A 24,109-nucleotide genomic window follows, 5' to 3' on the forward strand; every position below is an offset into this window, starting at 1 on the left:
CCTATAGCATCAATTTCCCACTTCTCAAAGGGTCCATAGACCTTGATTGGGGTTTGGGGTTTTGCTATGAGCCATCGTGGTCCTAATTTCTAACATTCTTCATATATTTGACACCAATATTTGACATCTCAGTGTAGATTGGGCCAAGTAAAGCCGGCTTGTAGAACCTTTCTACTTGTGATGTCGCGTGCAAAGTGGCCTCCACACACATCATCATGGAAAGATTTTAAGATTTCTTCAATTTTCCATTTTGAAGGCACTTTTCTAAGCACGCCATCCTTACCAAGACAATACAAACTATCATTTACCATGTGATATCTTGTAGCCTTCCGAGCTAGCCACTGTCTTTCTCCCTTAGTCAGGTGTTTGGGAGCTTCTCCTTGCTCTAAGAGGTGTAGAATATCTTCTAAGTCTTCCTTTCCTTGCCGAAGTGGGGGTTCGATAGCCACAGCTCCCACCATTGACTCATTCAGCTTTGATGATGCCAGATGGTCGGCATCCTTGTTCTGGTCTCTTGGCACATGATGTACATGTGCCTCCCTAAATCTTCTCATAAGAGATTTGGCCTCTCTCATTTTACTAGAGAGATTTGTATTTTTGCATGCCCATGTACCTTGCATCTGCCTTACCAATAGCATGGAGTCTCCAAAAGCATTCAATCTCTTGATTGAATTACTAAGACACCAACAAAGACCATGAATTAAAGCTTGATATTCTGCCTCATTGTTAGAGTGGACACCTTCGAAGATGATTCCTTCACCATAGATTTTCTCTCCTAAAGGAGAGAAAACAACAATGCCTACGGCTGCCTTATCCTTAGTTCTCTTGTATGCACCATCAAAGTAGAGGCTATAAGTATCTATAAGAGTCTTTATGGATGGGGGTGGTGGAAGGTCCTTTCTTTTCACCCTGAGATTTTTCTCATAGCACCTGTTTGTCAAAATATCAGCCAGGCATGCTCGAGTTGTTTTTTCAACTTGCACTGTATAATCAAACTCTTGAAGTTGGACCACCCACTTTGCTATTTTGTCAGAGATTTCCATATGTTGTAGTGCGTAGGGAAACATATCCTCCATAGTGATGATCACAAACCTCTTTGGAAGCAAATATGGCCAAAATTTGGTTACTGCAAACATGAGGGCCAACACTAGTTGTTCCATGGAGGTATAAGCCTTCTCTGAGGCTTTCATGAGGCGGCTGGGAAAATACACAGGCCTCATGAAGGATGTTTTTGGATCTTTTTGTAGGAGAGCAGCACCAATGGCCTCTTCTCCTACGCTAGGGTTTACAAAGAATGTTTCTTCCCAACAAGCCTGCAGGATTATAGGAAGTGACCCCAACATTTTCTTTATCTCCTTAAAATGTCCTTCACTTTGTTCACTCCATGCAAGTGTTTCTTGGTGTGTCAGTTGTGCTGCAGGGGATATATGGCCTGAGAGAGTAAGTGTATAAATCTACCTAAATATCTTAGATTTTGTAAGAAGGAGACTAATTGTTTGATGGAGGTTGGGGAAGGTAGAGCTAGTAATGTTTCTACCTTATTTGGATCTACCTCAATTCCTTCAATTGACACTACATGCCCTAGTAGTATAACCTTGCTTTCCCCAATGTGACATTTATCCTTATTTAGTTGTCCACCCAACCTAGCTAAGTGAGTAAATCCTTCATCAACCTTGCGTAGATGTATGTTCCTTGAGCTGTAAATACAAAAGTCATCTATGAAAACCCTTATGGACTTACCAAAGTAAGGTTGGAAGACCATATTTATGAATCGTTGAAAGGTTGTTGGGGCATTTGTGAGACCAAAGGGCATGACCCGAAAGGCAAAACAGCCCCATGGTGTGATAAAAGTGGTCTTCTTTTGATCCTTCTCTGCAATATGAATTTGGAAGTAGTTAGAGTAGCCATCACACACTGTATACTGCTCATGTCCTGCTACTTCATTCAAGATTTCATCCTGAAATGGGAGAGGAAAGTGGTCCCTCTTTGTTGTAGCATTTAGTGGCTTGTAATCTATGCATTCTCACCACTTACCATTTTTCTTTGGCCTCACTACTATTGGGGAGATCCATTTTGAATCTTCCATTGGGTATATGAATCCTGCATTCAAGAGTCTCTTCACCTTCGTCAACAGTGCATCCTATTGTACAACTCCCAGTCTTCTCAATCTTTGTACTATAGGTTTGCTTCCTTATTTGACTTGGATGTGATGCTTCATGCAGTGACACCTGTAATGTGAGTATAATCAGAAATAAACAATGATGCATGCTTCTTGAGAACATTCCCATAACCCTCCCTTTCTTCATCCTTTATATCCTTGGATATCATCTTCTCTAGGCTAGCATCCCACACATCTTCTCCTTGGATTCTTGGGTTGTCTTCTGATGAGGTAGGTTCTTTTAAGGTGACGCCCATAACTTCGAGAGTGCTATCACTCTCTCCACTTGAACTCTCTTCCTCTTCTACCGATTGAGGAACATCCACTTGAGCTCCACTCATGATCGGCAGACGTTTCTAGTTCAAGGTTCTCTTGACTCCCACTCTTCAAGTTGTAAACCACCTTTTGATCGTGGCCACCCACCTTACGTGGCCTCAACTCCAGATCTCCTATTGCCCAATCTTTCCTAGCTCCAATGCCCATAAGCCAAGGTCTCCCTAGGATGAGGGAATATCCTTCTCCCTTTACTGGCATCACATAAACATCCACTGCTGCAGTGATTCCAAAAATTGAAACTCTCAAAGCTTTCACTACACCCACACATGTGACTGCATCATTGTTGGCCATCTTTGCCCTAAAGGTTGAGGATTCCATTACTTCTAAGCCTAATTGATGCATAAGCTTTTTTGTCATGACACAAACCTCTACTCCACTATCGATGTATGTTTTTCGAATCCGTTGACCTTTGATTTGAGCCTCCACCTAAAGGCACTATATCTTTGAGGCCATATGCCTTGATTGCATTAACCATTTTACCTTGCCTTGCCCTTGTGCTTACCATTTTTGACCATTGTCATCGTAGCTTTGGAGAGGCATGAAATAGTTGTGGCCAAGTAATTTTTGGCCTTTGAGAGCTCACATCTGCTATCAGATCATAAGGTTGTGTCTGGAGATATCAATTTTAGACCTAGTTCGAGTCTTTCTCTTCTTCCCTTCATCTCCAAGTGCTCGTGATGTACTTGCCTCATTGATTGCTTCCTTGCTTGCCTCAGTTTGGACACGTACTCGCTTGATAGGCATGGTCTCTACTACATCTAACCTTCATCTTAGCTCTCGCTATTTTTTCTTGGAGCCTTCTATCCCTAACCACCTCCTCTATTTTTATGACATTAACATTTGGTTGAACAGTAGGGATTTCAGCTTGAACATAAGGTGGTCGTGAAAGTCGAGGACCTCTGGCAGGGTGATCATATCTTCTAGGGTGAGGACAATTGTACATGCCATGTCCATTTTCTCCACAATTGTAACACAACATCTCCCTTGCTTGTCGCCGCATTTGTGGTCGATTCCCACCATTCCCCTCGATAGGTCTTCTTGCACCTTGCACAAGATTCACTCTCAAACCCTTTAGTTGATTAGTAAGATTGTTTATTTATTGGATCATGTCTTCTTGACCTCTAACAAGGCCTGGTGCATTAGATACATTTGGGAGAACTTGAGAGGCCTCCATAGTTGTGATGTTGTTTCCCAAAACTGCTTGGCTAGCTTGGGCTTGGTAGAGAATCTTTCGATTCTTTTTCCTAGTAATTCTCAAAGCATCTTCAAAAGTGTTTGGAAATTTCACCTTTACCTTCTCCCTGAGCAAGGGGTACAAACCTGAAATAAATCGATCCTTTTGAAGGCAGTTTGGAGTTCTGTCACCATGAGTCTCTGACCACTGCCCCCAAAGCTTCAAAAAACCTTCCTCATAAGTTGCATAACCATAAGGATCACTTTGATGGAGGGCCAAAAGCCGTTGCCATAACTCTTCAGCTGAGTTAGTTTATTGAAATCTCTACAAGAAAGCTGCCTTTAATTCCTCCCATTCAGCTCTTTGGGCCGGATTTAGAGTTTGGAACCACATTCTATCTTCTTCCTTGGGCACCAAAGGAAAAGCCCTCAAATTTAATGCTTCATCATCCCTCCCAGAGACAAGGAAGGCCATCTCAAGGTTGTCCAAAAAATCCACTGCATTTTCCCCATTGCGCCCAAAGAAGCTTGGAAATGTCATGTTGTCTTAGTAGAGTACAAAGATGAACACGTCTAGACTTAAGTTGTATTTAATGAGGGGAAGGATGAATGGGTTCATAGATGCATTGATTTTAGTAAGACGTCTAGGCCCTAGTATGCTTCTAATACCTTGGAATCTAAGCTTTGTGCTAGCTACAATATGCACGGTTTGCATAGCAAGAGGTTGGATTGGTCCATACAACTCGCGGTGATTCATGAGAAAATATTATAATAGAATAAAGACATGTACATTGAATGATGCATTGTAGTCTAGCATTGGAAAGATTATAGGTTCTGGTGATACAAGAATCTCCCTTAGTCTTTTAGCCCCAAAGTACATGACAAGACGCTGCTGGACGAAAATCTTCCTACTGATGCATACATTAACTCGGATGTTTTGTACAGAGTGGAAGGTTTAGAAATTCGGGCCATTATTATTATTCATAAGTGGATACTACTTAAGGGAGTAGAGGGAATTCACTTTCTTTAATTATAAAGGATTTTCCCCAAAGTGTTCCTTTCTAGAACTCACCAACTTTGCTATACAGAGAATTTGCTCACCAGTGATTGTTCTTGCCTTAGTGTGTCCATCCTCGGCGATATATATTTCATAAGGTATGATGCCACCTTTTCAACCACACCCAACCTTCGAGCTAGCAACAGTTGAAGGTAGTCTCCATACTTTGCACCTCTACAAAACTCCACACCATTCATGGATAGTTGTCCTCCTTTGATGTGGATTAGGCCAGAGAGAGAGAGGGATTTGATGATTTGGAGATGAGGATCTCCCGGAAGGGCCTTCACTTTGTTTGCAAAATACTCACCACAATTATGAGAACCTAGCAATTGATAGCAACATGATTTTTTCCATTGTGAGAGAATGGAATTTCTAAGGTAAACACTTTTACCCGTATACGTGCTATCATCCGATAGGCATACTTCCTTTCTTGGGCTTCCTTGGGAGACCATTATGGGAGTCGTGGACTTCGACCAGCTTCAAAAAGAGTTGGTGAAGGTGTTGGAGAAGAGCCACTTGGAGCACTTGTTGTAGAGGATGCACCACTATGTATTGTATCATCCCGCATAAGGAGGTAGAGAATTGTGGATGAGAATGTCCTCTGTGGGGGCACCAATTTATGACAAATGAAATTCGGTATGGTAGCCTCTATACTATGCCAAACTCCCTTCGGCCACAAAGTGAATGAGGTAAGGGTACCACCTAGTCATGGAAGAGCGGACTAGGACGCTATGCAAGAGGGAGAGAAGCTTGTAAGGGAGAAGAGAGGAAAACTGAGAGAGAGAGAGAGAGAGAGAGAGAGAGAGAGAGAGAGAGAGAGAGAGAGAGAGAGAGAACTACAAAAAAATAGATGAATCAATAAACTTAAGAGATGGAGAACCCTCGAGACATAACCAATATACACAATATGGACATTAATAGCATGGGCTTATTACATTGTAGAGCATGCATAAGCTATAGTAAGGGAATGAACTGCATAAGCTCATGAGAAAGAATGGGGAAGGCTCAATAGGGCTGAAGAAGGCCTCTTGGCTCTCTCTCTTCTTGCAAATTACAAAGGACAAAGAGGGCATTCACACAAGTCGAAAGGGACGGAAAACTAAAGGTTGCAGGATTAGCTGGAGAGTCTATTCTATGGAAACTATATGATTTGTATGGTTTTAAGTTGTCAATAGACTTGGTATATGATGTAATGCATGTGTTATCTCTAAATATATTTCAAAAATACATACGAGTGCTCATGAGAGCCATGTCCAATGAGAAGAAAAAGATGTTAGATTTTTGTTGTGAAAAGGCTTATAAGCTCTCTCCACCCTCTATTCGTCATGGATGGTGGCCTCGTAACCCAAGTAAGTACTATGAAAGTTTTAAGGCCGAAGAGAACCAAAAGTTCATCCAATGGTGCCTACCATATATTTATGTGTAGTTGATGAGATACCGAAGTCAATTTGTGACCTAGGTTTGTTACTCATAGATATTGCACATGCCTTCTATAATTATGGTCTATAGTCGATGTAAAGGTTGGTCAAAAGAATGTTTAGGTGTTGTACACACTTTGTTTTCTGCTTGGAGAGTTCAGAAAGAAGAAGCCTTTGGTGCTACTTCTTCTCCCTTATAATATGTTGCATGAAATAGATAACTACTAGATGACATATTGAGACATGGCTCACATGATGTCTATTTGTGTTGTGACTTTGAACGGATGGTAGCATTATATATAGCACTAAAGACTAATAATCGCTTTAATGAAATATCTTATGTAAATTATTATAAGAGGACATTCTTCACTTCATTATTTAAGTTATTAGAAATGGAAGTAGATGGGATTTTGCCACATGAAAGAATGCTTATCCAAGTACATGCATATCTTGTTTTACCTGATGGTTATGCTTTCACTAGTTATTAGTGGTCACCATGCTATTATTCATTTCATGAGAATGGCATTGTGGAGGTTTCTTCAATTGAGAAGGCAAAGGAGATATGGAAACTTTTTGAAAGAGATGATTCCCAATATCCTTGTAACATAATGATGCGTGAAAAAGGCATTTTAATCACAAAAAAGAGAAGAGACAGTAGGTCGCTTTCATCAGAAGAACAAAAATATGTTGCACAATTTCTTGGTCTCCAAGAGAATGCACTAGTAGGACATCTAGTTATCACATATAGAAGAATTCATTATAATGGAGAAATATACAAGATCGCAGATGATGTTGTGGTAAAAACAAACACTTTTTGTAGAACGTTAGAAAGTATAGGTCATTGGAAAGCAAGACTCACTAATTTTTTTTCCATTCAATGGGATGGAGAGTATTGCACCTTTTTTAGTGGAGAATATTATAGAAAGCAATGTATAACTATTAAAAAAAATAAAGAATGCTTACTAATAGATCCAATCATAGGAATGAGTGTACTACAAACTCAACGACTTCCATTTATATGGGATTGCATAAGACCATTGAGTTCTTTATTGCATAAGTTTGTTCCTTTACCTTTACATAATAGACTTGTTGCATATGAGGTAAAAGATCTAATTCAAAGAACAAGATTATTACAAATAGGGGCAGTTGGTTGTATACCTTCTTGGTTAGAAAAATATGATATTGTGTTGGCAAGAAAACATAATGATGACATGGATGGGGAGTACATTCATGCAATGATAAGAGAGGTAAGTTATGAAGAAAAAAGGTGCAAATTGACATGGTTGAAGTACAATCATAATAGAGGTACATGGAGAATTGATATTGATGAAGATATATGGAGGGATTGGAACTTGTGTAGCATGGTAATGTCAAACTTTAAAGTTATAAAGAGGAGAGTAACATCATCAATTGGAGATTCTATAGATGTTCCGACAGTCTGGAGATCACGTTGTCATCGTGTTCGGGTCGAATGTCTACCACCGGGGTATGGAGTGAAAGAGGAGTGAAAGATTCAAGGTAAGAAGAGAGAGAAAAGAATGGGGTTTGATAAATCTTGGGTTTTAGAGATGATTCAGTTGGAGAAGAAGACCTCAAGCTTTTTCATATACTTAGCATACATGAATGGCATCAAAGACTTTGACTCCATTACATCAAATGCTTATGAGGTTAATAGACCATTACATGTAGAGATTTTATCTCAGATTTGATCAAAATACATATTTCAAATGCAAGCCCAAACGGTTACAACTTCATGAATGCCAATGAACAACAACTCCAAGATACAAGTATTTGAGTGGTAGATTCCACTACTTCCAAGACATAGACCAAAAGCTCTTGAAATGCACTGATAAAGCTCTAAGTACACTTCAGCCCTGTTTTATGTCAGTAATTTCCAGCCCATTAACAAGCCCCAAAATGTACATAAACTCAAGAATATGCCTCTCTATTCACTCTCAAACGAAGCCCTGATGTTTAGAGGTCAATACCAATACTTGCAACCACATAGATAACTTAATTTCCCTTCAAGAAGACAAGAATAGTGGGATGCCTTGTTAATGACAGTTTTAGCAGTCCAAATCAGTCCCATACACCTCCAAGATCTCACCTTTACTTGCCCCAAAGGTCCCAAGAGTACCCAGGCACAAGAAGGCATTAAATGGTTACAAGAAATGGCAAGAGAATGGAGACGAAAGCTCGAGAGAGCATGTAGACATTAAATCTCTATTTTCCACTATTTCTCACAGCCACAAAGCTCTTCTTTTCTCTCTCCAAATGTATGGTACATACCTTCATGAGAGTTGTTTGAACTATTGCCCTTGCTCTTGACTTGAGTTTGCATGCTCCTCATACTCTCCATGTGGTCCATTTGGCGTAGCCATCTCCAACCATGTTTCAGTCCGCATTTTGCGTTAAAAAATGCACTGGCCCTTCTCTTCCTTCAATCTCATCCATTTGAAAGTCATATGACTTATACAAGTCACTTAAACCCTCAAAAAGACTACATACTAGGTCCCATGATAGAAACTTAATGGACTTGGCAAAACTTGGCTTCATCCAAGCAAATGAACTTCATGAATTAATGTGACATGTCTTGCAAATAGTCAAGTAACACCTGTAGACCAAGTTGGATAGCCTCATGTACTCTAACATTGCTAGTTGTCATACAACAAACTGAAATTCCCATATGAAGTACCAAGTAGACTTATCAAACTAAGTGACAAGCAAGGCAAATGAAGTAAAGCAACAACTAATTTATGTATGAAATTATGTCACATGGATGCTCTTGAAGTTCATCTAAAAGCAGAAGAACTCCATGTTTTATGCTATGGACTGCAAACCCTTTGACAATGTGATGTAACTTGACTACTTTAGAGAGAGTGTGTGTGTTGCATTCTCAGAGATCGAAACGTGTGCTAGTAGCATTGGTCATAATGGACATCATTATCTCATCGCCACTCTATTGTGTAGTTGGACCTTTGTGTGTGTGTGTATCTGTGCATGTGTGATTATTGTTATATATTTTTATTAAAAATGAGAATTTCTTGCTTGAAGAATATTAACGTATGGATATAATCTCTTGTCAGAGGAATACTAGCATATAAAGTTTCAAATTTGATTTTAGCTTATCTCTTGTTTGATTTTAGCTTGTCTCATGGTTTGTATAGTTGTATATTGTATTGCTATATGGTGTTTTTCTTTAAAACTTAAAAGCCCATTGAATTTAAAAAAATCATTTAGAGAGAGAGAGAGAAAAAGAGTGTGTGATCATTTTTGTATCCTTTTTATATGATGGAATGATTTTTTATTGGTTGAATATTAACATAATTTTTTGATTTAATTTTAGCTTGTCTCATAGCCTCCCCAAGTCAACAAACTCTAGATTCAATGATGCAAACTATCATCACTCTACAAAAAACAATTGAGGATCTGAAATCAAAGAATGATAGTTCTGAACAAATAGTGAGCATGAGTAAACCAATTTCAATACAAAGTAAAAGAGTCCAGTTACCACCTCAAAAGCAAATCAAGAGTATACAAATAGGGGATGTGTCTTTGATGAAGACTCCTACATATGACCAGATTTTCAAACCGCCTAAAAGGATTAGTCGAGAAGACCAAGATGAGTTTGGAAAACCATTTTTACTGAAATACTATCGAGATACAAAAAATGGTAGGTATTGTGCTAATTGCAGAAAAGTGTATAGTTGGGCGATCAAGAGCCATGAGATTGGCAAGGATTTGCGGTTTCATAATAATAAAGACAACAAACATAGAATTTTAGAGATCATAGATCAAAACTATGATCAAATTTTACCCCTTAAGTTTCTTGGTGCTAGCTACCTTTGGAAAAAGGAGGATGTATATCTGTACTATCTTTCTATTGCTCAAAATCTCAAAAAGAAACTGAAGAGAAAAAGATCATCTTTGGTGGATATATCTTTGGTAAGCGTATTTATTTATCAAAATTTTCTCAGTAAATATTATATACATATGAAATTGGTATTGATTGGCACAACTATGTTTTTTTAATAAGAGAATCCTAGCTTTAAGCAAGTAGATATGCGACAAAAACGGGTAAGATTTGCACTTTTTCATCTCAAGTGTTACTTTTTCTATTGTATAATTTTTATAATCTTTTCTTGTAGTATAATCATTTATCTTTAAGTTTCTTAGTTATATTTAGATTTCATTATATTTTCTCTAAAATTTTAGGATACAAGTGACGTGGTGTATTATCCACAGCTTATGGTGGAAGATCAATGTATCTTTTCCGAGAATAGTACAACACAAGTATGTACACCATTCACTCATTTAAATATTTTGGTAATTGAAATTTTTAGTTTTTGATATAGACTTTAATTTCCTTGCTTGTATTAGTTGGAATCACACAATGACGGTCCGCCTCTTGTTTCAATTTCTACTTCCGATAAACATCAAAAAGATAATGAAATGGTTAGTATAACTTGGTTTGTAGTCTTTTTTCATTTGATTGTCTCTAACACTGAACCTATGTTTCAGGACTATTTAAACTCAGCTCATGGTTTTATGGAGCTACTACAGGGAATTCTATCTGTATGAGGAATATATACATATGTTCTTGATGTTTTTATACTTTTAAATTAAAAGATATTCCATTTTTTGAGTTTTACTTTTATTGTATTATAGGGTTCATGTAGTAGTGAACACTCTCTTTCTCAAGATACGATCCAAGATCCTAAGGAGGTTAAAGTTACACGAAAAAGTCTTCGTGTGTACGAAAGGTATGCTTAGCCATCTCTTGATCTTTATTTTAATACATGCAATTAATAACTTGTATCTAATTACAAACTTCTCGTGATAAGATGAGCGAGAAAATGCAGCAAAGCAAGTAATAACAAAAGGAGAGTAAGGGCAAAAATAAGAAACTATCTAAGGTACTTCTTTGCATTTCTTTTTACTAAATGTGGCATATTTTAATTTTATTAACTTTATTTTCTTGTCTATACTATAGGCTCTCGACCATGTTGAGCCATCAAAAAGTGTGGATCCTTCTAATATAGAATTTCCATCAAGAACTTCATCGGTAACTCAACGTTATTAAATAACAAGACTATAGAGTAGCCCAACCACCTTACCCTCTCAACCAGAGCTTTCTAACTTTGTGATGAACATCCCAAATGGTGCGTGTGAGAAACGTGCGTGCTCAATGACAGGTGCTCTCTCATGTGCGCGTGCATCTAAGATTTACTGTATGTAGTTGCAGCGGACCTCATGCTGTGGTAGTGCTCAATGATGGTGCAAAATGTGCTTAATCCCAACCCATGGCATGGAAATATTTGATAAGGAAAGGAGATGACCCCCGAGTGCAGTGCATCAATAAGTGCAACGTGAAGTGCTCGTGAACCCTTAATCCCTGTGATGTGCAAGAGTCTCAACAAGAATACATATCTAGCTCCTCAATATTCGGTAGCTAATAGCAAACTCCAACTTTATCCTGTTCAAAAAAATACCAAGCTCGACCAAGGCTATCAAGTTTCATACTCAACAAACCAAACAAAATGACAGAAACAAATCCTAAGCTAGACAAACACAATAAATCGAATTACAAAACAACAAAACAAATTGTCACACAACAACTAAACTAGCAAAAATCAAACCTAACTACAATTTGACTAGGGGTTTTCAGTTTTCAGAAAAATGTTTGACAGCGCGACAAAATATAGGCGTCATGTCTAAGATATGCGCCCATCAAAAATTGATGATAATTTGAATACACGCTATCCTCCAATGCTTCCCACTGCCACCGTTGCTTGCTCTACATATCAACTGAAGCATTCACAATTGTTAGAAAAATAATACAATTAAACCGACAAAAGTGAATACCTAGCAGTCTTCAGCTACAAAAATAAATTGGTTAGAAATCAATCCTAACCTTAATTTATTACGAGTGCGCACTCTAAACTCATAAACGTTTATTAATTTAAATATGTATTTTATGGAATCACCCGCTATGGAATCACCCACTTACACATTAAATTAACAAAACTCCCAAAAAGGATAGACGTCCCCATCGACTTTTCGCACAAAGAATCCACTTTGTGTATGAGCCCCGGTAATAATAAAATTTTACGGAATCCACCGTGGAATATGCCTCCTGGCATCATCCAATCCATTGATGAGCTATATGCATCATTAAAATCTACATATGGTGTTATTAAGAGAGATTCTACTTTTTTAGGAGGACGCAATGAGTAAACATTACCGGCCATGAGAAAGTCTCTTGTGGATTGATTACTCTATATAGAGAAAATTCATGTCACAAAAAATCACAATAAACCTTTGAGTATTGAAGATATATGTATCTTGAATTGACCTCTTTATTAATGAAGATAACATCTTTTAATTCTTTCTATGATTTAAATTTGTATTTTTTACCATAATAGGAAATTTTAAAACTATCTAGATGATTGGAACTAGTTTTCTTATATATAAAAAATACTATATCGTTAGTTCTAACTAGTTTGTTTATATTGTAGTAAAATTTTACTAGAGAAATGTGGAATTCCTATATAGGAATATTTTACTATATCACTAACTTGTAAAGTGTTCCACTTTTACTAGTTGAGACTTTTTCTAGATACTTTGATAAGTATCTAGAAAATTTCTCTTTTTTTTGCCATATGGATAGGTGTCTAAAGTCTCCTTGCGGTATGATTACCCCTTGTTTCTCCCGGGAGATGGATGACATGAGGCGATCTGTGCAGGAACTGTACATTTTACTGGGAGAGTTTCTCTACCCAGACCATGGGAGCGAGCTCCTGCTTCAAATCCGAAGGCAGGAGACCGTGCAGGTCATCACCTTGTTGCGGAGGACAGCAGCCCACGTGCAAGCTTCCCTCATGACCACCTTCCAGAGCTAGCGTCATACTCTCTCCACCATCACCATCTCTGGTCGAGGAGCTTTGCTTGACATCCTCACCCGGACCACAATTAGCTCAACTTGATGATTTATCGTATTATGGTATTCGCGAGTCCAACTATTTCATACGGCTAAATCAAGGCCCAACCTGTGAATAGAGAACCTACGTTGAGATGACGAAAGCTTCAGCAGGCGACCTGATCATCTGGCAAGAGGTGAATATGCCATTGATATATCCAATCGTTTCATTTTGCAACCCCTTATGTCTATTGTGAAGGGAGACGCTTTATAAGCTTAGGCTTTTTATCAACAAGACCATTTGGATATAGTCATTCAATGACTTGTAATTTAAAAATTGTGTATTTTTTTTGTAGCAAGCCCACATAAGCAAGCTTGTAATATGTGTTATGACTAAGACTTAGCTATTCATATGAGCATAACAAGGAAAGCGACTAGACTAACAACTCTCTTTTTCTTAAAAATAAAGTTTCAAATTGCACAAGTCAAAATTGTGTAACAAATTCCAAAATGATCCCATAGGAAGATTCTAAATAAATGTATCTATATAAAGTACATTGATGATTGTATACATGGACCAGAAGCTAAAGTTTAGTTTTTCTACAACAATAATTTAAAAAGTATAACTAAAACATATGTATAAGTTGGACTCCATCGATTATGGATTGTAGCATTCAACAAGCTACCTTGTATAACTAAAATGTTTATATAAGTTGGAGTCCATCTATTGTGGATTGTAGTATCTAACAAGCCACGCACCTAGTATATGCTAGATACATGTGTCATAACTCTATGGGAAGATGTAATTAATATCCCATTCCTCTTTAGTATCATCCTCATTATCCTCTTGTTCAACTTCTCAAATCAATTTGAATCCTTCTTTTGGGACAAATATGATGAGAGGGGGGCTAGGGAAGCACTATAAGATGGACAAGACATAAGATTAGACCCATGTGAGAGATATCATGGTTGGGAGCTTTCATGATGTAAGGATATTTTATTCCTTGCCTAGTATTCTTCTTCACACATATGAAGCTAAGTTAATTTTGTTATTCTTTCCTTTTCCCTCTTCATCTTCTTCATTATATTATTATTTTTCTTCTTCTTTTTCTCTTGTTTATCAAAGAAATGGCTTTTATATTTGTGAAGTGAGGCAAGACAAGCTCCAAGCTTCAAACAAGGTGAGCTTATATATAGAGATGGATTCCCATTCTCCTTTTCCTTTAGTCTCTCAATGGTTTGATCTCTTTTCTTTGTGTATTTGTACTATGACTTTTTAAATCTACTCACCTATGATGGAACTTGATTAAGTACAAACTTGGTCAACAAAACATCTAGATGGAACTTCCACATTGGTGGAACCGCCTTAATACAACTTTGGTGGTGTTAATTCCTATTCTATCTTAATCTCCTCCCTAAACACCCTCAAGGCTTATATAAAGAGGCCTTGGACTGTTGGGCTGGAGAATATCTTGCTTGATATCGACTACCATCGTAAATGTAACGTCCTTGGAATGAGGGATTACTAGTATAAACAGCCGCTTTGGCTTTGTCTCTACGACAAAAGAATTGCCCACCATCTTTGAAGGATCCTATTTTGCATTGTGCGGGATGATCCCCTGTAACCATCATTAGCATCGATCTAGCAATACGAAAGTTTGATTGTCCCATTGGATTTTCAAAAATCTTATCTACAGGGTAGTTGTATGACACTTGCATACCATTTATGTAAAGGTCTTGTAGCTCACTAATAAGTGGTTTTAAAAAAGTTTGAAATACATCAGAAGTATTACAAATAAGTTTAGAGCAACTAAAAGGTATGAATAAAATAGGAATAATGCCTAACATGGAACCCGTCCCACCATTAAGGACCTTAATTTCAACCACACCACAGTCTTTTTGAGTAGTACGAGAGGCTTGGAAGCCATCCCAATGTAAAAGAAGTGCCAAGTTCCAAGGATCACCTCTACACATTTTCTTTTAACATTTGTTAAGATGTCGACATTTTCTACAAACAAAATTATACTCTTGCATCTCTTGGTCAAAACCTTGTTCTAGAACTATTGAAAAACAAGACCTTAGAAAAGTTGTATATACTTTTCCACACGTTGTCATATTGCTGCGCATTCGAGGTGTGAAATCCACCCAAAAGTTGTGTGTGTGGGATTTGATACTTTGTACATATTTAGTTGTTGTGTTTATACTTTTGTTCTGCGTGGAAGAGGGTTTGGAGCAAGAGGAACTTATCAGTAATGCTCTAGTTGGCATGACTTGCCAAGTGGTCAGTCAACCTAGACGAGGAGGTTTTGATCAACAGCTCACAGGAGCTTTGGGAGATGTGGCTGAGACTAGCACAGATTCTGAGATTGGTTATGTATATGGTGCTTTGATATTCGTAGGAGTGGTTGGTGGAGTTCTTTATGAAGCTCGATATTTTCAGAATGTCATGCATGTTAGCTTCCGCATTAGATCTTCTATGATTGCTGCTGTATTCCGTAAAACATTGCGGTTGACATCATGAAGGAAAGAATTTTAGGCTTCAATTTGTGAAAGGTGTTGAATGCATCTTGGTACATGCCAAATGAGAAAAGGGATCTTTTCAAGAATACAAGGTTTCTGATATTCCAGGTGCTCTCTTCTTTGATGTTGATGGAGTGGTAGATCCCATCTTCAATTTGCCCACATGTTACCATCACAGTCATCTTTTTCTGCTGCTATATCTTCTCTAGGCATCTACAATAGTGGTACCTTGGTTGTATATGATGGGGTAGGAATAGAGGAGCCGAAAGAAAAAGCAAGGTCTATTTTTGAAATGAGGGCTTTTTGGAGGGAAGCAAGAATGGAAGATGATGAAGGAAAGAAAGGGGCCGCTTTTCTGGTTCGAAAGGGAGGAAGAAACAAAAGAAGTTGAGAAAGAGGTGCGCAGAACGGGGGGGGGGGGAGGCTTGTGCCAATCAGAGTTCCCTACTTCAAGGTTGTTCGACAGGCTGAACAAAAGGGAGGTTGTTCCTTGGAATGCATTAATTGTGGGATGATCATAGATCTCTGGCCTCCTCTCAACGCAAGGAGATGCCTGTGCTTGATGCCAAAAATTCATTCGATGACGATGAGGATGATAACTTCGGGTTTGCTGCTAGAAATCCTAGACATGGAGCCTCAGCAAAGGAGGAGAGAGGAGAAGAGCATGGTGCACGTGCTAAAAGTACCAGACACCAATTCAAGGAACGTGTTTCTACAACCAGAGATGCGGCGTTGAAGACTGCACAAAAAATCAAAGATGCATGAGCGAACCAGGCATCTAAGGTGATTGAAGGTGATATGAACCAGGTTCAGCGGATCAAGGAAAATAGCCACAACGCATTCAAGGTCAATGGTCACAGTAATGGGAATCACAATTTGAAGCCAAGTTGTGGCAGTGGGAATTTAACAGAGAACAAGGCATGATTACTCTGTCATCAACGATGGAAGTAAGCTGAAGATGAACAACTCAGGGGTCTCCAAGCAGGTTTTGCAGATGGTCTAGTTCATCCGATAGGAAAGCTGCCTGTCTGAGCACATGTATGAATTATCTCTATTGAACATTTCCAAGAAGTTATCGGAGGCAGGGGCATGTGCGAGATAAATCTCTGCTAGGCTAGAAAAGATCGAGTTGGAAGAAAATGATTGGATACTGGGCTTTACCTGTCGGCTACCTGACTGTACATGGCAATACGCTATGTCAGGCAAAGATTATGGGCTTCGGTTTCCTTCCATCTTGAAAGGTACAGGTGCAGGCAGCCACACCAAGAGCGAACAGACGGAATGTTCATCTGCCCAGGGAGTTTAAAAATTCTCAAGCTTCATGCCTATTAGTGATCATTCTGCTTGAACAACACGCGTACATTCGCTTGCATGGAAGAAATAAAATCTTTTTTTTTGAGTCAGCTCCAAAGCTTCAAAATGAGGATGCCATACAAGAAAGTGTGGATAAATTCATCCATCATCATGGCAAATTAAAAAATCGACTTGTTTGTATCACATCTGGAGGTACGACCGTTCCTCTTGAACACCGTGGAGCTACCTCTACTGAGTACTTTTTGAAAGCAGGATATGCAGTCATCTTTCTCTATAGAAGAGAATCTGTTCAGTCCTTTTGCAGATTTCTACCTGAAAATGTCATTTTTTTTCATGCTTTGAACCTAATGCGAACAGCATCAAAGTTAAAGCAGAGCACTAGCAAACTGTTGAAGATGCGGTCAGGGCACACTATGAGGAAAAAGGGCAAAACAAATCAACTTGTGTCAATAAACCTGTATCTTCCTTTCATGCTGAAACGAATACTTGTCTTTATTTTCCCCAAGAAAAGCTTGCCTACTGCGTTTTTCTTCTCATGCTGACATGCAAGAAGGAGCTTCAAGGATCCATACGATCATTATAGCAGAAGGATTTACAAATGCTACAGAATTAAATTGAGGTGACCTTTTTTCAAATTGAATCGTGATTTCGCTTGATTGATCTTCTATCCTGAAATTAGTCAAGGACCTCTGTGGTCGCACTTTGCTTTCGAAAACCCTTTGACATCTTTAGTGAACCCGACGTGAAAGCGTCGCAGAAATTTCAGGATGGGGGATACTTCAGCATCATTTTCAGCCTCTTCTACTATTCCTGCTGCGTCCTCTACTTCAGCTCCATCATTGACTGCTGCGTCAAGTACTTCAACAGATGATCTAAAGCAGATTTTGCAGAATATGTCCATGTATATGCAGCTTCAAAATCAGTAGACACAATTGTATATGCAGCAGCAGTAACAATTGCATCAACAACAATTGTCTCAGCAAAGGCAACTATATTCAGAGCAAGAGAATGCAATCAGCGTGACTAAGGCGATTGAAGCAGTTGAGAATGAGAAGAAGCTATTTGATGGCCGTAATGTTTCAGCATATTTGAAGACATGAGATCAAAATGGGGTTTTTTGGAGTTCCAGCTGGACTTATGAGTAAGTATTTTCTTCGTCTTGTCACACCCGCCTTGAGGGCAAAAGTGACTGATCTTTTTATTCAAAATTCGCATTGGCAAGATTTTAAGAAGGCCCTGAAAGAAGAGTATTTCCTTGAGGACTTTGGGATGGCTACACGGCGATCATTCCAAGAGTGGATCTATATGCCAAACAAAGGTCTAGCTGCTTCAGAGTTGATACGAGAATTTGAAGAGAGGTATAGTCCGCTTGATGCCATTGAATAAAGAGCATTGGATGTTGAGAAAGTTGAGCTTTTCTTGCAAGCTGCAGATCCTGCTCTTCAGGAAGAATTGGGAGAGCTTCTTGAGGATCGCACGAAGCCTATGGGACTTAAAACGGGTTGGCAAGATGCCCAGGATGCAGTCTCGACTTTGACCAAGAGAAGGATATGGAAGACCCGCCTACAGAATGGTTCTATGACACCGACACCGTCTTCTGCTCCTATGCCTACTTCTATCCTTGTTATTTCTTCTCCTCCTCAGCCAGTTTCTTGGCCTATGCCAGTGCCTACTGTTTCCACTCCTCCTATTCCTCCTGTTCCAAGACCGATGCCAGCACCTTCTTCTCCAAAACCATCCACTCCGTCCGTGCCTACCTCTCTTGATGATATAATCAAAGGCATAACGGATTTGACACTGGAGTCAGTTAAAGCAGAGTTGGTGGGAAAATTGAAAGAGCAGTTTGCTTCGACTGTGCCTACTATTTCTTCTAGTGCTCCTACTGCACCTAGGAGTGCTCCTAGTGCACCTAGGAGAGATCAGAGACGTATTTGGTGTGATAATATGGACCATCAGCATTGCAGGGATTGTGAATATTTTCAGGATGCAAGGAGGAAGAATTTGGTATATTGGGGATAAGATGGTAAGATTTGGTTGACAGAAACAGGAGCTCCACTTGCTACCAACTTTGGGAAAGGTGGAATGAAGAAGTTAGTGGATGACATGGCTGCGCGTACTTCTTATGTGGCAGGTAGAGGAGATGCTTCTACATATGGAGTTCAGATTGAGAAGGGATCAGAGAATCAGTCAGCATTATGGACTTATGCTATGGAGACGGCAAACAAGGGAAAAATTTAGCAAACTATTTTGACTAGTGCAGGCTCTAGCATCAGATCTGAGACAGGTTGGGATTCGCCTGTTGACAGGTACTCTATTTATGCCTACTTGGCTAAGTCTCAGGGAGCAGATGTACTTGTTGAGGAGAAGTGTAAGAGGGATGAAGAAAATCCAAGTGCAGCTAAAAAGACTAGAGGGGGTGAGTTTGTTACTCCACCTACTGCAGGACTGTCTTTGAGACCAGGGCAAGAATGACAGATGGAAGATGCTCAAAAGAGAGAAAAGAGGCAAGAGCCTAGAGAGAGAAAGCAGCCAGGGTTTAGATTGATGTCCGATATTGAGACATCTATAGACATGAAGAAAATCTTTAATGACAAGATACTTGGCAGTGAGGTGACTTTCACTATTTCTGAGGTTTTGGGCATCTCGAAAAGAGAGTTTCAAGATCAGTTTCAAGAGGTCCTGAAGAGGAAAAGACATGCATTGCCTACTACTGATACACATGGAGTTTTGATTGGGGAGTTGGATGAGGATGAGGATGAGGTTATGGTTGAGAATGCTTCTGTTTTTCCACAGATACAGAGGAGAGTTCAGCCTATACACTATGCTGAAACTGATGAACCTGTCTTGATACTGCGTAGTCACTTTTCGCGGAGTCATTGGGCTAGGGCAACTACAGAAACGATGGTAAAAATTGGAGAGAAACAGGTGCCTTATGTTGCTTTGGTGGATCATGGTTCAGAGATTAATCTCATAGTTCGTGGAGTTTATGAAAGTAACAGATGGCCTATGGATGTAGAGCATGGGTGGCGTATGAGAGCCGCCAATAAGACTGTAGGTGATTTGTATGCTGCCTGTCCCAGTGTCAGGGTTTCTATTGGAGATGTAGAGGAGGATTTCCATTTCTTTGTGCAGGATTCATACTCTTATCCCATAATTCTTGGACAGCCATTCATCACAGAGATGCGTATGGAAACAAAGGTAATGGATGATGGATCTGCTTATGCACGGATTCACAGTAAAGATGGCATGAGAGTAGTTCAGTTTATGACTGTGTGTGTGAATCATGTTAGAAATAGAGATACTCTTAGAGATGCACCTTTGCCCACTGTGAGGGATTCGGGTTTTCATTAGGTACCGCCGTTTCGCGAGACGACGGTGGTACAGAGCAGAGGAGATTGGAGTTCTCGCCTCCTGGCAGCAGTGTTTCCTCCTCCAGTTTTTTTGGGATTTCAGCAAACAGTTCGATGAGTTATCAGAAGACTTCTAAGTTGCCTAGAGCTGCCAGGCAGTACATATGCAGGAAGGAGAAAAATTTGAAAAATGCAGGAATTTTAGAGGATGATGAGCACATAGATGGGATGTATGACAGTATGATTTGTGTAGATACGATGATAGAGATGGAAAATATGCTGAAAACTGATATGCAGAGTTGTCACAGTAATGTATTAGTGCAATCCCTGGACATGTTTCATGAAATTGCAGATTTTGTGTCACAGATTGAGTCAGAGGCTGAGGTGATTCAGCAAAAAGTGTTGAGTGCTGAAGAAATTCAGCAAACAGAGTTCCCAGCTGATTATGATAAGCTTACAGAGACACAGAGGGCTGAAACTTTTCAGCCAACAGAGTTTACTACTGAAATATTTCAGCATCCAGAGTTTAGGGCTGTTCCTATGCAGTCCATAGAGCAGAGGGCTGAGGATATTCAGCCATTGGAGTGCAGAATTGCTGATTTACAGCAAGATTTGAGTAATCTAGAAGAGCATAATGAAGCCAGGGTTGACACAAAATACAAGATTGTGGATAAGAAGGTGAAGCCGATAGCTGTACCGCTTCCATCTGACAGTGATCAGCAAATAGAGAGGGCTGCCAAACAGCCAATTTTGAGGAATCCGGAGCATATAGGCCATAAATTTTCAGCAGAGACTCTTGCTGAATTGAAGATTGGAAATGGTGATTTCTTGCTACCCACAGAGAAGCAATGCTTTCAGGAGATGCTTGAGCGACATGGAAGGGGGTTTGCTTTTTTCCCGCATAAGATTGGATGTGTGAATCCAGATATTGTTGCTCCTATGGTGATCTTTACTATTCCTCATATTCCATGGAACCTCCGACCTATTCCAGTACCTAAGGCACACCTGCCAAAGCTGATTGATTTATTGAATGAGAAAATCAGGATGGGAATTCTTGAGCCTTCATCTGCACCATACTCAAACAGGTGGTTTACAGTTCCAAAGAAGAATGGTACTCTCCGATTTATACAGGACATGCAGCCAGTAAACAGAGTTACTATCAAGAATGTTGGTATAGGTCCAGTTGTGGATGAGTTTGCAGAAGCATTTATTGGACGTGCCATCTATTCTTTAGGTGATTTGTATTCGGGATATGATCAGTTTCAGCTGGCTTTGGAAAGCAGGGACATAACCACCATGAGAACTCCTATTGGGCTTGTCAGGATGTGTACCTTGCCTCAAGGTGCCACTAATTCTGTTGCGCATATGATGAATGCCATGCATAAGGTTCTTCGTGATTATATACCTCAGCTTACCATGCCTTTCTTGGATGATGTGCCCATTAAGAGGTGTGCAGAAGAAGAGAAGAATGAGAGTCTAAATGAGCAGGGATGCAGATACTTTGTGGTTGATCATATTTTAGCTTGTGGCCAGGTTAGAAGAAGTGAACTTGACACTATCAGGGCAAAAATCTGTTTTTGGAGTGAATAAGGTTGTCATTGTTGGACATATGTGTGGGTATTATGGTAGGAAACCCTCACCTGATAAGGTGGATGCTATAGGCAAGATTACGGAGTATTGTTCTACCACTTTAGAGGTGCGGAGATTCATTGGAGCTTGTGTGTTTTATATGATTTGGATACCTCATTTTGCACACATAGCAGATTGTTTATATCAGCTGCTTCGAAAGGGGCAGAAATTCTATTGGGATGAGAGCCACACTAGAGCTATGCGAAAATTGAAGAAGCTATTGCAGATTGCTCCTACTCTTAGGAAAGCAGATTATAATTGTGGAAGGCCTATTGTATTGACAGTTGACACTAGTCCAATTGGCATAGGTTGGGCTGTGGGTCAAGATGATGCAGATGGAAATAGGTATGCTATTCTCTTTGGGGCGAAAGTCCTAAACGAGAGACAGAGGAGATATCCACAAATCAAGAGGGAGTTACTGGGGATTGTTACGGCTCTCAAATGTGACAAGGAGTACTTTATTGGAGCTTCAGTTGTGGTAGAGACAGATTGCTTGCCATTGATTGGTATGATTACAAGTTGTTCTACTCTGGATATAGCTATGCTGAGATGGATTGCATACATCAAGTCATTAAATCCAGAATTTAAACACATAGCACGGAAGGATAATCCAGTGGCAGATATGTTGTCTAGAGCCAGATATGATAATGAGGAAATACTACTTGCAGAAGAGGATAATGCAGAAATTTCAGCCACTATGGTTGATCATGTTTGTCATGTCTATGATATTGTGGCTTTCATAGAAGAACTCTATGTTGGAGATTGGTTGCAGATTGGCAAGTACCTTAGTACACTAAGCAAAAGAGATGAATGGACAGATGAAGAGTTCAAGAAGATGAGAAGGAAAGCCTATGGTTATTTTCTCAAGGACGGATTTCTTTGGAAGCATCCAAAGAAAATAGGTGGATTACCTTTGCAGGTTGTCTGCGATAGAGAGACACAGTTACAAGTGATGAGGGAGTTTCATGAGAGTCCTTGGGCTGGTCATAGAGGAGTGTGGGCTACTTATGAGAAAATCAAGGAGAAATATTGGTGGAAAGGCATGTATAGAGATGTTTCTCACTTTGTAGAGACTTGCAAAGACTGCCAGATGTATTCGGTAGTGCGTCATCAAGATGAGCTTCATCCGACCTATCCACTATGCATTCATTATAAGTGGGTAGTTGATTTGGTTACTATGCCTATGGGTCTATGGCAGATGAGATATATTGTTTTGGCTAGAGAGGATCTTACCAATCATGTTGAGGGCAGATCTTTGAGAACGAAGACCACTAGTGCAGTGTGTAAGTTCTTATTGGAAGAAATTTTCTATAGGTATGGCTATGTGGGTAAGATCACTGCAGATCGCGGTGAATTGGATGCAAATGAAGCTAGGGAGTTTTTCTCTCAAATAGGAATCAAGTTGGCTCTAACTACTACAGCATACAATCCAGAGGGAAATGGGAAGAGTGAAAGAGGGCATCCACCGATAGTGAAAGCATTAGCCAAAGCATGCAGAGGATGGATTGGTGAATGGCCGAGACATCTACCATTTGCTTTGTGGGCTGATCGTACAACTCACAGTGTTACCACAGGATATATGCCTGCAGAGTTGATGTATGGTCAGAAACCGGTTATGCCGACTGAGACTTGTGCTTTGACTTGGTCAGTTTTACCTTGGCAGGAGGATTTGACGAGAGAGGAGCTCTTAGCTCTTCGGATTCGGCAGTTGGAGAGAAGACCGGAGGATATTCAGTTAGCTATTGATAGGTTAAAGATTGCTAGACTAAGAAATAAGGACAGGTTTGACAGCAGGCATCGATTGCGGCCTAGAGCAATAGAAGAGGGAGACTGGGTGTTAGTCTTTGATAGCAGCCTTGAAAATCAGCATACTGCACTTCGGAAGATGGTGAAAAGTTGGTTTGGGCCGTACATAGTCAGACATGTCTTTGATAATGCAACATGAGTTAACAGAATTGGATGGGACAGTGCTTAGAGTTCCTATTGCAGGAAAAAGAATCAAGATTTTCAAGAAAAGAGATGATGAGGATTATGCGTTGGAAGAATTTGCAAGAGAAGAGCAACGAGAAGAAACTCCAATGGAAGAGATAGATGATATGACAGATAATCTTGTTGATACACCGAAAATGTACAATGAAGAGATTGATCTGTTTGTGGATCTTGATGACAATGATCATGGGTAGTTGGCCCATCCGGAGGATGCACAGGATTAGAGGGGGTGGATGTCGTATTGCT

Source organism: Lygodium microphyllum, chromosome 27, assembly GCF_053477565.2.
Source record: "Lygodium microphyllum isolate KBCC chromosome 27, Lygodium_microphyllum_v1.1.10, whole genome shotgun sequence".
NCBI lineage: Eukaryota > Viridiplantae > Streptophyta > Polypodiopsida > Schizaeales > Lygodiaceae > Lygodium > Lygodium microphyllum.